The following is a 16,000-nucleotide window of genomic DNA, read 5'->3' on the forward strand; positions in this document are numbered from 1 at the left end:
ATGCAAATCTGTCTTCCATGATGTAAGTGGGAGGTCAGTTGCTGCCTCAGTGTTGCAAACCAATAGAGGGCGCTCACTGGAATGTGCAAGCCTGTCTTCCCTGATGTAGTTAGGAAGACAGGATTTCAGTGAAACAACCCAATAAAGGCTGCTCCCTTTAGCATCATGCTCGACCTTCCAAGAGGCCTTTGTTTTGCAATGACGCTGGGATTATTACCAGGTATAGTCTCTCATACCAGATACCTGGTAATAATCCCAGCGTCATTGCAAAACAAAGGCCTCTTGGAAGGTCGAGCATGATGCTAAAGGGAGCAGCCTTTAATGGGCTGTTTCACTGAAATCCTGTCTTCCTAACTACATCAGGGAAGACAGGCTTGCACATTCCAGTGAGCGCCCTCTATGGGTTTGCAACACTGAGGCAGCAACTGACTTCCCAATTACATCATGGAAGACAGATTTGCATATTCTTCCCATAGTCCCTTGCGAAGTGGAGTGCTAAAGGCTTAATAAGTCTCCACACACCTATATGGTGGTCTCTCCCTAAAGAGTGACAATATCCCCTTAACCCCTACATACACAATATAAAATATCACGTTTGCTATCCCACCAAACTTTTTAAAGCACTTTTACAGTTTCACACGTCTGTGTCCGCCCAATTCTCAAATCACCTCAGACGAAGTCACGGGTAAAAGCTAGTAATAAATATATTTTATTCTATTCCTACAGTAAAGTTTAAGTTTACAAAAAAAACAAAACAATATATGTTACCATAACGATAAAATGCTTAATATAGATATAATACCGACATATAGTAGAAGAAACCAAGTAACCTGGCGACCGTGATAGACAATACATCACGATGTATCACTTTTAATTTGCTAAACTGTAAAGATAAAGCCTAACACTTTGTAACCATAAAACCGCCACAAGATCACGGCATGTTAGTAGATGCGACGGTCACATTAAAATTGACCCGATATTAAAATGTTAATAGAGGGTAAAGTCAAACAGCAGCAGATTCTGATTTTCAATTAGCCTTCTAGAAGCAGTAAAAATACATGGAAAATATACCTGGTAGATCATATTATGCTAAAAGACGGGAAGAATTACTAAGGAAAATACATCAGAGCTCTATAGAAACCTGTAGCATGACTAGGAGGAATCAGAAAAGTTTTGCAAAGTTTATTAGCGAGGTAATATATTGTTAAATAACGTCCCACACCACTTGACTGATGAGACAAGAGGTGTACTTCGGTGATACCAAGAAGCAGCTGGAGTCCAATCCAATTTGTGGTTAAAACAGCAAACGAAGGTTTAATTCAAACGAATAGATAGGTTACAGTCCAAAAATTAAACAAAGTTAAAAGAACATAGAATATGCATGACAAATAACAAGTGTCAATATGAAGAGAGTGAGAGCTGGTATGAAGGTGGAGTTAGTGCTCTACCTCCATGTTACCAAAGCCTGCTTATAAAGGCTGAGGATGCTTTACCCTCATCCAAGTTTTTTCCCCATAAGGAAAGGTGTAGGTATGATCCTTCCATGTACTCCGGATCGTTCCTTGTTTGACCATAGCCCTAAGTTTGGCTACACTGACGTATTGTTGTTAGTAACGAGACTTCTTCTACCTCCACCCAACATTCCACTAGCCCCTTCATCTGTCAAGGATGACATGCTGGACACAAATGCTACTCCATGACCTTCTCCACTCACACTCTAAGTTCAGCAAATTATGAGATTTAACATATATACAGTGTGTGTGTGTGTGTGTGTGTATATATATATATATATATATATATATATATATATATATATATATATATATATATACACACACACACACACACACACACACACTGGTGTGCAAAGGTTTTGGATATGTGTGAAAAAAATTAAAAACGCTACAAAGTTACAATGAAGCTTATTTTTCTCGATTAATAACATGCAAAGTGAATGTCTTCCATCAAGTCTTCTCAGTACACTTGCAGACAGTTTTTGAAGGAACTCGGCAGGGAGGTTGTTCCAGACATCTTACAGAACTAAACACAATGGATGTAGGCTTTCTCAAATTCTTCTGTCTCTTCGTATAACCCAAGACAGCTGTAACAGCCGCAATTGATGCCTGCGGGCTGGTAACCCTTTAGATGCCTTGGTTAATTGTGAATAGATTTCAGATAGAAAGTAATAACTAAACAAGGTAACACCCGCGGAATTACAGATAGGGGGAATAAGAACACAATTAAAAAGTACAAAAATGATCAATGTCTTACCCCTCGTTCACATCTGTTTTTGTATTCCGTTTGGGGGAGTCCACCTGGGAAGCCCCCAAACAGAATACCAAACCTAATTGCAAGTGCTGTGTAGTGAAAGCACACGGACCCCATAGACTATAATGCGGTCCGTGTGCTTGCCACGTACTGCCCGCACGAATCATGCGGACAGAAAAGTAGATTGTGAACTACTTTCCTGTCTGCATGTTCCCTGTGGAGATCTGGCGGCAAGCACACGGACCCCATTATAGTCTATGGGGTCCGTGTACTTTCATTTGCACACCACTTGCAATTCCGTTTGGTATTCTGTTGGGGGGGGGGGGTCCTCATGCGGACTCCCCAGGGCAGAATACCAACACTGGTGTGAAGTAACCCTTAATTTAAAGATACTTGTCCCTGGAAGACTATTATAGTCATAACATTTAATGAACATAACTTTCTTCATATTCTCAGGATAGATTATCAATGAGAGAATAGTGGGGGTTCAATACCCAGGGCCCCAGCTGATCAGTTGTTTGAATGAGGTCTGGGCTCATGTGAATCGGTATGCAATGTTAACATTGAAGGGGGTCACAGTGCTCATTTGAGGGCCATGACCCCTTCAAAAGTCTGATCAGTAAGGGTCCCAGATGTTGGGCCGCCACTGATCTACTATTGATTTATCAATAAAACTGAACTGCAATACTCCTTTAAATAATAATCTTTGAGATGGTCGTGAGGTCACCTAGCGAGGTTGCATTGTGGTAATCTGGTCATATTACGGGCAATCATGGACAACCTTGAACACCTTAAGATGCAGAGGCTCAAAATTTTTTTTTTTTTTACTTTAATTCTCCTTCAATGAATTGTTTATGGAAAAAAATGACTACCATGTTCATTCCGTAATAGCAGAACGTGTGAGCAGCTGAAAGGTTAAATTGCTGTTTTTTTAGCGTCTCAGTAAAGAATACTGGGGAAGCGGCAAGTGTCAACAACTCATGAAGTGTTTAATTTGCTCCAAGATATAATCATTAAGGGCTCAGCTAGGTGCCTGGTCTAGGAATTGGAAAACAATTTGCTTTTGATGTATTTGTTAGCAGATCTGCATTGACAGACAAAAAAGGGAGAGCTTTCCATTAGATGCATCATGTCCGGGATGGCCATTGACAGCTACATGAACCTTTATTTATGACCTATAAGGTACAACAATATTCAATAAACAAAGCCAATGATTCGTATGAAGCAAATACATGAGGAGCCCAGTCATTAGAGGAGGGTATACCAATAAGGTCAAAAGTAGCACTCCAGAGGATACAGAAATGATCATTTCTTGTACATTTTTGCTACTGAATAAGCTGGTCTTAGTGTAAGTAACACTATTTCTGGCCATTATGTGACTTATACACTGTCTACCAAGTATTTGGACACCTGTGGTCCGAGCGGCACAAGCAGGAATTACAGCCTCAACCCTCCGGGGCCTGCTTTGTACAAGTCCTTGTATGACGGCTAGTGGTATTTTATTCCATTCGGTTTGGAGAAGACAGATAAGTTCTTTCACCGATTTTGGTCAGCTGCTGCACCCCTTAGTTCGGCAATCCAACTCCTCCCAGAGGTGCCCAATAGGATTTAAGTCTGGGCTCTGGGCAGGCCAGTGCAGTCGGTTAACCTGATTACCAAGCCATGGTAGACCAAGCTACATGACAGCTGGCGTTGTCATCCTGGAAGTAACATTGGTCCAAACTATAAAACCGACAATGTAGGAAGCACACTGTTATCTAAAATAGTGCAAATGGCGTCGACGTTGAGTTTATCATGCACTGGGACCAAGGGTCCTAGTCCATACCAGGAGAAACACCCCCAGACCAAAACTCCACCTCCGCAGAACTTTATTGGGTATCAAAACACTTATTGGTAGACAGTGTATTCTCCTGTTTTTCGCATGCTACACTTGTAATTCACTGTTATCTCTAAGCTGGTGGATGGAAACTAGCTGCTGTCACTGTTAAAAGTAAAAAGAGGAGAATCTGCTCCTCTGTCACTCAGAAAACTGCCCCAGGACTGTATAGGACATACATAAAGATGCACTGACCTATACTGCTGTGAATAAAGCAATTTACTTGTGAAGAAAAGCTCCTATATAGCTCTAGCAGCAGTCTATGCCTGTCTTTCTTTTTGTATCAACTGCACTTCCCGCTCACTCCTCCCAATCCCCTCTCCATAGACTTCTATAAGCATAATTAAGTAGAGCCCTGTAGTATTCAGTTTGTGTCTTATGATGGATAAGGCAGAATTTTCAGGGTGAAACTCAATTCATCACAAATAGCAAAGCAGGGAAACACCCTGATAGAGCAGAAAGAAGCCTCTCTCTTTGATAATATATATAGCAAAGTTTCTTATAATCTCATGTACTATTCTTTTATACAGGCCGCATTGCACAGCCACCAGGTGACCACATATAGACAAAAATATAGGATAGACATTCTGCTGCACAATATCACCAACTCATGTTGCTTTGTAATACTCGATATTAAAGCTCAGCCCTATTCACTTGAATGGAAATGTTCTGCCAGCAAGCGACAGGAGGAATGACATTAGATGTGATGGCCTCTCACTAGTACTGCTGTCTTTTCAAGTATCTGATCTGGGAGATCCTGAGTGTTGGACCCCCCAATGATCAGATATTGATCAGTGGTATTGTCACTTTGAGTAGCTGATCTGTGGGGGGGATTCAGGGTGTTGGTCCCACCAATCAGATATACACGGTATTGATGACATAGCCTACGGAAATGTCATCATATGTAAGTCCAGGAAAACCCATTCAAAGCATACCTGAGTTTTTGATGGTCTTCCTGGGAACATCACACTGTTGAGTTGCGGTTTACTGAGAGCAAGAGGGCTGGTACATTGTGTGAACCTCTGGTAGTAGTTTACTGAGCAACACGTCACATGGACATGGAAGTTACTAGGTGGAATACACCTGAAGATTGAGCATTAAATAAACTTGTGAGGGTAAAATCACAGAATGCCCGGGCTCCTGGGACCAATATATCTCTTGGAAAATCCACAGCAATCTCCCTCTGGTACTGGAGATATGCACTGTGACCACTCAGTGAGGGGAATAAACCTAGATAGAGGATCATGTTCAATAATATATTTACTAATACGATTGAAATGTTTGGATAATGCGTTTTTAACCATCTTTTAGTCTGGCGAAAATTTTCTTTTTAATATGGATACAGTTACATGTCTAAGTTTATGTTATTTGTTTGTATAGATCTGATGAAGGGGTATGCAATTCATACCCCGAAACGCGTTACCTCCAATAAAGCCTTTTATACTTCATATTACGGTGCACCCATTGTGTTTGTGAGGAGCCTGAGTCTCTTTTTTTAAATTTTGGAACTCTCACTAGTTCCTGTCATCTCCTGAAGATCGAGCATGACACTTACTCTATATACTCGAGTATAAGCCGACCTGACTAGAAGCCGAGGCCCCTAATTTTACCACAAAAAACTTATTGACTCGAGTATAAGCTGAGGGGGGGGGGGGGGGGGATGCAGCAGCTACTGGAAAATTTCAAAAATTAAAATGGTCGGAGTTTTTGGTTGCAGTAGTTGCTGGGGAAGGGGAGGGGGTGTTTTGGTTGTCTGTCTGCCCCTTCCTTGAGCTTGAGGACTGTTTTTTTTTTCCCCACTTGGAATTCAGCCTGGCTGAATATAGGGTATCTGCAGTGCTCCTATTAACCCCTTCCCGACGGAACAGGAGCACTGCAGATCCCCTATATTCAGATAGATAGATAGATAGATAGATAGATAGATAGATAGATAGATAGATAGATAGATATTATGTACTAAGATTGTATCTCCAAAAGGTAACTAAAATTGCACGGTGCCTGTTTTCAGTAACGTTGTAACTTCTCGGTTATGTTACAACATAGAACTTGCGAATGAAAAATAGGAAACTACATTTGTTTAAGTCACTAATGAAGTGTCTTTATATAAAGCCAACTAGCAGTCACTTACAGCTATTAGTATTTACAAGCACTTGAAATGGACAGTTTAATTTGATACATGGGATGCTGGCCTCCGAAAAAGCAGCAAGTACCGGAATTCAGTGCGTGGTGGTGACAGTGCACTATTGATATAAATCACGATGGGACAGAAACTTTCAAATCCGTCAGACAATCTGCAGTCTCTCTTTACTGCACTGTAAGTAAATGCTGTTTTTTTCTAGAAACGTGGAAAATCTTTAACAGACTCAGTGTCAGATGAACGATTTTGAATGATAGAAGAAGAGAGTTTTTTCTGCTAGCAATGGCAGTATATATACATAACAGTCTATAAAAAAAGACATGCTTTTATTGTTCCAAAGCATTCAAAAACTTTGCAAAAATCTAATATCTTTCATTGTCTACAGCTCCATGCTGAGATGTTCCATTGCAACAGACAGTGTGTAGTCTCATTCTGCAATCGTAATCCTTTACATAGTGTCGGACTGGTCTACCGGAGGATTCTCCAGTGGGCCAAGGCTTTGAATCAATGGTCCGGGAGAAGGGACCCAAATTTAAAGGGTATTAGGTAGAGATGAGCGAGTAGTACTCAATCGAGTAGGTATTCAATTGAATACTACGGTATTCGAAATACTCGTACTCGAGTACCACTCGCTATTCGAATGGAAAAGTTTGATGCAGAACCAGCATTGATTGGCCGAATGCTATACAGTTGGCCAATCAATGCTGGTTCTTCTCCTACCTTTAGAAGTCTTCTCCGTGCAGCTTCCCCGCGGCATCTTCCGGCTCTGAATTCACTCTGCCAGGCATCGGGCCTGGGCAGAGTCGACTGCGCATGCCCGCTTGTAGTGCGGACATGCGCAGTCGGCTCTGCCCAGGCCCTATGCCTGGCAGAGTGAATTCAGAGCCGGAAGACGCCACAGGGACGCTGCACAGAGAAGACTTCTCGGAGGATCCAGCCTGACCCTCACTCGTGGACTTGGTAAGTATAATTTGATCGAATGTTGCCTACCCCTGAAATGAGCATTTTCCCCCCATATACTATAATAGGGTTCGATATTCGATTCGAGTAGTCCAATATTGAGGGGCTACTCGAAATGAATATCGAACCTCGGACATTTTACTGTTCACTCATCTCTAGTATTAGGGTCTTTTTCCTATTTCATTTTATCCGGAGGGCCCAAAGAATCTCAGTCCAACATTGCCCTTACATGTTCTCTCTAATTCTTCCTCATTTGTATTTGGTAGATTAGGAAAAAGGGTATGACAGACAGAAGTGGGCATGGCCACAAAATTACCCTGCTTGTAGTCTGTTACCATGGAAACATTTAGGCCTGCCTAGGATCTGAACAGTTAAAAAAAAATCAAATGATTTTACCTCTACTATAACCTACAATAATTGATAAGTTACTCTATTAAAATATTGCTCATCACTATATACCCAATTGTTAATGAAATTAACAATTGGGAATTCATCCCTAGTGAACTCAGGTGAAGTGGGCCTTCGTGACATACATTGCGGTAAATTATTATACTCTGGGGTATCTTGAGGTTGAAGCCCAAGGAAGGGGAAAAATAATAACAACATTTATACTCACCTTCCCTTACCTCTTTGGGGCCTCCTCACAGCGTCTGCATTCCCCTGGTGACGTCTTGCATCTGAAGCCTATGTTTGGGACTAAGCAGTGGCTAGACACATGATGTAAATGAAGAGACCGAGGTACAGGGGCGTAACTTGACGTTGTGCAAAGGTTGCAGTCACCGGAGCTCAGGAGCCTTAGGGGACCATAAGCACTGGCATCAGTATTGAGATTGCAGTTTCCATCTGGCCCCTAAGCCATGGAGACCCACAGATTCCCCTAACCACACAAAGGTGTATTAAACTCCTTAGCACCCATAACCATCACTATCAAGAATTCACTGTGTGGATGCGGTGGGGGGCCCCAGACAAAAGATTGCCACGGGACCCACAAGACTTTAGTTATGCCACTGCCGAGCTAGATACCACAAGAAGGCTCAAAAGAGGTGACAAAATAAGAGAATACATGTTTTTTAAATTATTAAATTAAATTTTTTAAATACTGTATGCAGGGGGCACTATTGGGGTTAATACTGTGTGCAGGGGACACTATTGGGGTTAATTCTGTGTGCAGGGGACACTATTGGGGTTAATACTGTGTGCAAGGGCCACTATTGGGGTTAATACTGTGTGCAGGGGACACTATTGGGGTTAATTCTGTGTGCAGGGGACACTATTGGGGTTAATACTGTGTGCAGGGGACACTATTGGGGTTAATACTGTGTGCAGGGGACACTATTGGGGTTAATACTGTGTGCAGGGGACACTATTGGGGTTAATTCTGTGTGCAGGGGCCACTATTGGGGTTAATACTGTGTGCAGGGGCCACTATTGGGGTTAATACTGTGTGCAGGGACCACTATTGGGGTTAATTCTGTGTGCAGGAGACACTATTGGGGTTAATACTGTGTGCAGGGGACACTATTGGGGTTAATACTGTGTGCAGGTGACACTATTGGGGTTAATTCTGTGTGCAGGGGACACTATTGGGGTTAATACTGTGTGCAGGGGACACTATTGGGGTTAATACTGTGTGCAAGGGACACTATTGGGGTTAATACTGTGTGCAGGAGTCACTATGGGGGATAATACTGTGTGCAGGGGCCAGTAAGGGACATAATACTGTGTGCAGGGGCCAGTAAGGGACACAATACTGTGTGCAGGGCTTACTAAGGGACATTATAGAGTGCGGAGGAGGGGGTCGGTCGAGGTCTTCAGCGTCAGTTGGGATGGGGGGGGCCCATGTCAAAAGTTCGCCACGGGGCCCCGCCATTCCTAGTTACGCCACTGCCACAGATTATAATAATTTCACTTCTGCTTGGTACCAAACTTGTTCCACATGAAACAAATCAGAGACCTGAATCACCCAGTCCCAAAACCATTCTTGGAAAACTTGCCCATCTCTAGCCAGCAGCATTCCCTGGATTCCGGGGATTCCGGCAAAGCCAGTAATATACTAGTAAAAAGTTGACGGAACTTGTTAATATTTCCCTCTCTTTCCTAAACTGACCATGCATATGTGACTGAACCAAGCATACACATTTACCATGACATCCTTACTGTTCATTAATTTCCCATATGCCTTTTATTTCTAAGAGAGTGGTTCAGGAAGAAAAAAATGCAATCTCGAAGGTCAAATCCATATTTTAGCTTTGAAAATTCAAATGAGAGAATTCCTTATAAAATAGTTGAACATTGTTTGCAGAGTGCTAGCACCATGATGGATGTAAATGCAAAGTCTTTTAAGGTTCAATTGCGGATGCTGCAAGCATTTTATATTTGTTTGCTAATGTTTAAGTCTAATGAGAAATATAAGCTGATGGACCATTAGTTAGAAAATACAAAGTTTAATGTTCTATTGATTCTGGAAATGCTTCTGTAAACACTTTACCCTTACAACAAAAACACTGCACAGCCGAGGTTTATAATTGTAATTATACTTTAATATTGATCTGTCCACGCTCAGCTCTACTGTATTGGGGTGTTCTTAATTAACAAAGCCAAGAGGAAATGGAATTGAGCAAAATATATGTATTTGTTTGGAAGAGAACACCAGCAAAAGACAAAGAGTTGGAGTAATAGAAGCTATTAATATAACAAAAGATAGAAGCAATCGCCCCAAAAAAGTACAATATACAGATGTAGCTGTTGTTAACAGAATGTTATTATTTAGAAATGAGCGAGCCAACACCAAATTTGTTTGTGAGGTTTTTTCAGTTGTTTTGGGCAGGGGGAACTGTTGCGACTTGTGATGGAGTCCCCAAGTCCTTAACGTCACAGAAGACCAAAGTTGCTTGAGAACAAGGGAGCCCAGGGATATCAGTGATTATTATTTTATCGCACCTCCCTTCGTCAATAAAAGAGACACCAGAGTATAATAGTGATTTGGGATGAACCCTCAAAAATCAACTTCCCACTTGCGTTCAGGTTTACATTCAGGGCCCCATGAATGAAAACTCAAGAGTGTTTATTGGCCAAAACCCGTGGACCCCATAGATTATAATAGCGTCTGCCGGGTTTCCACCCAAAAAATGCAGAATGGGGAACAAAATCCCCGACCAGAGATCAGGCGTAGGTGTGAACCTAGTCTTAGCTGAGCCTAAGATTTTTGGAAATTTGTTCCAAACCTTGCCTCTTATAAACTGGCTCTCATATCTAATGAACATTTAGAACTTTTTAAATTCACTTTACATGATGACGATTTTATGAAGTGCGTTAGCACAAGAATAATGCAGCAAATGGTCCTTGGTTTTCACTAGTGACCCTTTGACGAGAGATATCGACCTTACCTACAAGTAGCCCACAGGTCTCCTAAAGTGACAGCTTCTATAGATTAAAAAGAGATAAATAAACTATGACTAAATTGGATTACAATGATTGTGAGATCAAGAGATGAAAGAGTCATTAAAGGTGTAAGCCAATGGCTGGTCAGGTAATGGAGGGGGTGTACATCTCACCCAGACTACTCAGGTGGGTGAGATGAGAAAACTCAAGGAATGTTTGCTCCCAGCAGACAACTTTCATCTGCTGAGTATTTTGGTAAATGCTCAGTATTGGGATGGTTTTTTGGAATAGCAGGTAGGTTGGTAGTGGGACCTGTCATTCCACCTCCCTCCAGTCCACACTTTGGGGATGTTCCGGCAGCGACTCAGCTTCAGAGAGTTTCTTCGTCAAGGAGGCTTAAGAAGCCAGCTACAGCAGCAGACTGGGGGCAGAGTTTGCCTGGAGTGCCAAAGAAAGAGGTCCTTTTGTTGCTGCACTATATTTTTGAGTGAAAATAAAACTCTACCTTTGTTTTGGACTAAAGAAACTGGACTTGTGTGTCTATGCCACCCCACCTAGCAACCCCAGACCCTGACAAAGGCAACTCAATATCAAGGGCAGGAAAGGTCAGCAAGAAAGGATAAGAGGAGGACGTAGCAGTGGTCAGCGCAGGTTACTATTATCCACACTTCAGTATGTTACCTATCTCTGAGGTGACAGCTAAGTTACATTTTCTTTCAGAGACCACACTTTGCACAACCATGTGAGCCCGAAGGTGGATGAGAAGTCTAAAATAAAAAATGAGAAAGTAGAGAGAGAATTCTCACGGAACAATGACCTGGAGTCTACACAAGACATTTTCACTGGGATCTGAATTAGGAGCTGTACAAGAAAGTGTAGCACAGAAGGCAGGTCTTCAACATTGAGGCAGCAATACAGAAGTAATAAAGTACAAAGCAACTTGAATCACCAAAGGAACTTAGATACACAGTAAAAGTTTAATGATTGGCAGGGATCGAGGTGTCACATCAAGATATTGCAGCCTACTGTATACCAATTCTGTGGGGTATACACCTTACCCACACACATTTGACCCTAAATGTAATCATAAAAAGGAACTCTGCTTCTACACTTCCAGCTCGCCTGTCAGATTAGACTACAACGGACTTATGTGCTCATTTACACTTATGCATACACACATAGATGTCACCACCTACCACTTCATGGTAAGATGAGACACCAGTATACCCACAGCACACATAATACAATACATGAAAGGTCCTATTAAATAAATTTAATACATTGGAAGCAAGAATTAGAGCCAAGCCCATATTCAGATGTTGCATCCTCTCTACTTACATTACTTAGCCCCATTAGTCAACATCCCATATTAAGATTACAGATTCACCCAGGATGATACTGATAGACATGACTTGCACAGTAATAAAAAAATAAGAAAAGTGTATTATGCAAATCTTCAAGTCTCTTCTATTAAACAGATACTGGGCATGTAAATCAATCTAACTTGCATGGTAGAAATGATATGATATACATAATTTTCAAGCATTTTCTTTTCTGAACATCATTGTGGCCAGAGATGAAATATTGCCTATACAATGTGTAACACTGATGAGCATCTGGAACCAGATACAGAGTACAGATGTAGCATGCATCAAAATGTCATTTAGCGCTAGGCATTATCATTTATTTCCTCCATTCTGACATATCAAGGAAATACATCCACAAGTACTGTACCTGGATGCTGCTTGCCAATATAGCATAATATACCAGTGGTCATCAAGAACTGAACCATCACTATATAGATTATTGAGAGGAGGCAAGACTCCAGGGGGAAGAGCAGTTACATAGTACAGCAATGCATCTGTGCTATTGCCCTCTCCACTGTAGGCAGTCACCCACATCCCGAATATAAAATTCTGTAGCTGACTCTGATAGGGTGTCCTATGTCTTCCACCATCTGGGACTTGGGAGGATCTCTACAATGTAACTCTGTTATGGTTGCATGACGAGAAACAATTTTTTTTTTAAACTCTATGTGGGGAATACCTGAGCTTTGATCAGGGGTGAAATTTGAGGGGTTTGCAACAGGGCGCGGCAACCTTAGGGAGCCCATAAGCACTGGCATCAATATTGAGATTGCAGCTTCCATCTGGCCCATAGGCTAAGGAGCCCCACAGATTACCCGAACCACACAAAGTTGGTTAAACTCCTTAGCACCCGTAACCATTACTAGCAAGAATTCACAGTAAGGATGAGGTAGGGGGCCCCGGACAAAAAATTGCACCAGGCCCACAAGGCTTTAGTTACACCACTGACTCTGACCACTATGTATAATTTGAAATTATTAAATAAAATTAGACTGTAGCCAACTGTTACTGTCCTAAAACCAACTCCAGTGACCCCTGAACCTCCTTTTGATGGGTGTTAGGGATATAGGCTTTTTGGTATACGCACTTTCGGCAACAAGTTGCTTAAAAATGCCCCATCAATACCTGAGAGGATGAAAAGGGGGGAATTGCCCTTGGAACCTTAGAACCTCTGCTGAGACCCTAGCTGTGGCATCAGAGATAGCTATATGCTGTACTTTGGCTATCTATGGATCAGCAATCTATCCTCTATCCTATGCATGGAGGAGAAATATTTTTGTGGTATAATAAGACAAAATCAAAAATTTATTTTAGACTTGGCCACTTTCTGCATTTATTTGGGATGGGGACATCATATACTACTGTATATGACACGAGCAATAAGATACAAAAACATACAACCCCTACATGATGATGATGATGATGATGATGATGATGATGATGATGATGATGAAATGAGATATTAATTAATGTTCCTTTTTCAATAAATAATAAAGAAAATTTTCCATCTAAAAAAAGTGGTTCCCTGACTCAATGCTCTGCCAGTGGGCCGAATGTTGTATGCTAAATTGATTTAATGAAAAATCAAACTGGAGATCAGTTATATGTGGACACGTGTAATATAGCTTTACAAACTGCAAGTCACTAATGCTTAAAATAAAAATAAAAAACTTAAGTATTTTCTATTGCTTGTTGTTCATATATATATATATATATATATATATATATATATATATATATATATACTAGCTGTTACCCGCGACTTCGTCTGCGGTGATTGTAGAAGTGGGTATATACAGGCGCGGGTAAGGTTTTCGTACTGTGTATAAGGTATGGGATATGAGATGTAACTTTGTATCTTGTTTTTTCTGTAATTCAGAGAATACGTGAGACTTTTGTGTTGAAGTTAATTTGTATTTGAGCTGCTATATATACGGCGTTGTGAGAAACTTTACATAGTGACTTTGGGACAGAAGTATTTGAAGTTAACCCTTTCCCGCCGATGGCATTTTTTGATTTTCGTTTTTTACTCCCCTCCTTCTAAACCCTATAACTTTTTTATTTCTCCGCTCCCAGAGCCATATGAGGTCTTAATTTTTCCTGGGACAAATTTTTCTTCATGATGCCACCATTATTTATTCTATATAATGTACTGGGAAGCAGGGAAAAAATTCAGAATGGGGTGGATTTGAAGAAAAAATGCATTTCTGCGACTTTCTTACGGGCTTTGGTTTTACAGCGTTCACTGTGCAACCAAAATGACATGTCCTCTGTATTCTGTGTTTCGTTAAGATTCCGGGGATACCAAATTTATATTGTTTTATTTACATTTTGACCCCTTAAAAAAATTCCAAAATTGTGTTAAAAAATTATTTTTTGAAAAGTCGCCATATTCCGACAGCTGTAACTTTTTTATACGTGCGTGTACGGGGATGTATAGGGCGTCTTTTTTTGCGGGACCGGGTGTACTTTGTAGTTCTACCATCTTCAGGAAATGTTATTGCTTTGATCACTTTTTATTCAAATTTTTATCAGAATCAAAACAGTGAAAAAATGGTGGTTTGGCACTTTTGACCATTTTTCCCGCTACGGAGTTTACCGAACAGGAAAAATATTTGTATAGCTTTGTAGAGCGGGCAATTTCGGACGTGGGGATACCTAACATTTATGTGTTTCACAGTTTTTAACTACTTTTATATGTGTTCTAGGGAAAGGGGAGTGATTTGAATTTATAATCCTTTTTATTTTTTTTTAAATATTTTTTTTACTTTTTTTAAATTTTTTTTTGCATTTATTAGACCGCCTAGGGGTATTGACATGGGTGGGCGGTGTCGCGGATTGTCAGAGCGGTGGGGGTCGGCAAACATGGCTGCTCCGGAGCGTTAAAGAGAGCCTCCTGGAGTATCGTTAAGGTGAGGGGCAAAGTGGTAAAGTATATGTATATGAGATTGTGTGGGGTTAGGGGCTAGGCTGTAGAGGGCAGTATGAATTTTGTGGCTTGCTATGGTCCAAAGTGTGTGAGATTGCAGAGATGGTGGTGTGAGTTCGGGTTTTGTGGGGGTCCTGGCACAAACGTATGTGCGCTATTGTGCCGAAAAGTAGCCTATTGTTTAATCGGGTGTATTACCTATGTTTGTGGAAAATTTCAGCCAAATCGGTGGAGCGGTTTTTCCGTGATTGAGGAACAAACATCCGAACATGCAAACATCCAAACACACAAACACACAAACCCACAAACTTTCACATTTATAATATTAATAGGATATATATATATATATAGATATATATATACATACATTCTGTATATTTGTATAGTAAAGTACAGATGTAACCATCTTTAATATCACACTTGGATGATGTGCTATTGATCTCTTGCCATCGCTAACGAGAAGGAAGCTGAGACTGGAGGGGAGTCACTTTAAATAGTTGTATCTGGCTTTATGCCACCTAGAACAGTGGTTTGTGTGTTATACGAAAACTGAAATCCTTAGCTTTTCTATTCCACAAGGATTACACCTAGTTGTGAGATATCAGCAGTTATCTACACTGGCTATATACGCAACACCAATTCCTGGCTGTGTCTTTGGTGGCTGAGATCTCTGGATCAATCACAGTTAGAACTGCAATCCTGCTAGAATCTCCTGTATCTTTAGTAAAAGGAGAAGATCACCTATTTTATAAACCATGTCTCTAGGTTATAAACATAATTTTAAAGAATTGCCAATTATAGAGGGGTTTTCTTTGCAGCAGAGACCATCACAGATAAAACAGATAAAATTACAATAGAATAACAGATAACACCGCTGACTGATCATTACGGCCACTATCGACAATAGATAATATTACAAATTATAGACCTCAAAGAACCAGCTTTATTCTATTGCTGCCTATAGTAATGACTGTGCTGTAATGCATATTACTAAATGCTGTTAGAAGAGCAGAGGAGAAGCTCAGGATAAATGGCTGCCCTATAATCATGTACCGAAAATAGAATTTAAAAACCTACACTTA

This window comes from Leptodactylus fuscus, chromosome 5, assembly GCF_031893055.1.
Source record: "Leptodactylus fuscus isolate aLepFus1 chromosome 5, aLepFus1.hap2, whole genome shotgun sequence".
In the NCBI taxonomy this organism is placed as follows: Eukaryota; Metazoa; Chordata; class Amphibia; order Anura; family Leptodactylidae; genus Leptodactylus; species Leptodactylus fuscus.